At 27.4% G+C, this 1,779-nt stretch overlaps 1 non-coding gene across 1 annotated transcript; it reads right to left on the bottom strand.

Moving 5' to 3' along the window:
• Positions 1 to 1,261: 1,261 nt before the first annotated feature.
• Positions 1,262 to 1,333, bottom strand: LOC114578898. Its single transcript, XR_003699815.1, has one exon. It is a non-coding gene; the product is annotated as a small nucleolar RNA snoR53Y (small nucleolar RNA).
• Positions 1,334 to 1,779: the final 446 nt, after the last annotated feature.

Raw genomic sequence — 1,779 nt, 5'->3', positions numbered from 1 at the left:
CAGAAACGACCTAAGAAATGTTTTCCAAGTTTTTGGGAAATTTTTTGGAAATTTTAAAATTTTTTAATTAATTAATTTAATTAAAAGGTGATTTTTAATAGAGATTAATTTATGTCTGAATTAAGGTCCAATTAAGAAGATTTAATGATTTTTAGAGAAAGAATTTAATTCTAAAGAGCTTAATATATTCTTTTTATTTTTTGGGTTTAATTTAGCTTTATTAGAATTTTTTAAACTATTTAGTTTAATTAAAGTGGTAAATTAGGGGTAATTAATTATGTGACTTAAAGGGTCCTAAAATTTCTAGAAAATTCTTGGGTGTCAGAGATGTCAGTAAGTTTAAATGATTAGTTTCATGTCATTTGGAGATGTATCCTAATCCTTAGAATTTTTGCAAGTTCTCTAGACTAATCCTTAATTTCTATCCTTAATAAGTCACTAGGTTGAATGGTTTCAAATTAGGTGTCATGACTAACCCTTGAGTAACATAGGTAAAAGCAACACACAATTATAAGCAATGTCCTTAGACCTAGGAGTAGCCTAGGCTAAGTGCTCATGCACCTATGAATGCAAAAATTAAACACTAATTAGTATGACTAGTAATTTGATTAGTGAACAATTTGAGTACAATTATCCATGAATTATTCCCTATAAATTCCATTCATATACTCTACATATATTCAAGATTTTGAAGGGATCACTCAACATTTTAAAAAAAAAAAATTATCATATATATATATTTTAAAAAAATTATCAACATTTTAAAAATTATCATATATATCCCTTCAAAATCTTGAATTATTCCCTATATATATATATATATATATATATATATAACGTTTTGAAAACCGGACAGGACAACGGACCAGAAGAAGGAGAGGTTCAAGGTTTGACCGATTTGATCAGTCGAACTGGATGACATAATAAATAATAATATTATTAAAAATTATAAAATGAATGAAAAATTTTCCTCTAATACGTTCACTATGCATTTCATTTTCATATCAAACTAATCAAATAATATAAATATTGTATTTAATGAAGTTTATAAAACATAAGCAAATAAGTAAATAACATACCTTTTATTGAGCTCTATTGTGTGTTGGAAGTTGATGAATGCAACCATCTTTAATTCTCCTTCTCTATCATGTGAAATTATTAAAAAATGAATTGAGCAAAAGAAAATGAAGTAAAATATATAACAAAATAGACATTAAAAAATTTTAAATTGGCAACATATAACATACCTCTTCATAAGAATGGTTCCCTCATAAGAAAATCAGAGTCATCAAATGATCAGAATTAGCATGGTTCAAATAAGCATCACTGGTACAAATTGATAGGAAATAATGTGCCAAATTACACAATGGGAAAGCTTCAATGCAATGAACAGATTTGATGCCTTCAATATATCTAGAAGTTTCATTTTATTATCCTTCCATAGATCTTAAGAAATAGGGTACGCAGGCAATGTTGTAGTTCACCAGAGTTTACTCACATAAAAATATCTTTCTTTTATTGATCATTCCAAATGACAAAAGATCATTAAGTAAACTTATCAGAATATAACCACTAGACATTTTAGAAGTATTATGATTGTAGTTTATTATCAGTTCCACCTAATAAGGTTAGTTCAACCTAGTACCACACTAACACAGGTTAAGTTGCTCATCAACACAAGGAAATTAGGAGCTCTAGCCATAAATTACCTTTTTCCTTAATCTATTTTTCTAGAAGCTTCACAGTTCTGAGCAAGCTGCCTATGAATCCTTTATCAAA

Source organism: Dendrobium catenatum, unplaced genomic scaffold (genome assembly GCF_001605985.2).
Source record: "Dendrobium catenatum unplaced genomic scaffold, ASM160598v2 original_scaffold_209899, whole genome shotgun sequence".
NCBI classification, from domain to species: domain Eukaryota; kingdom Viridiplantae; phylum Streptophyta; class Magnoliopsida; order Asparagales; family Orchidaceae; genus Dendrobium; species Dendrobium catenatum.
The sequence above is the reverse complement of the archived record's forward strand: the minus strand, read 5'-3'. Positions and strand labels throughout refer to the sequence as shown.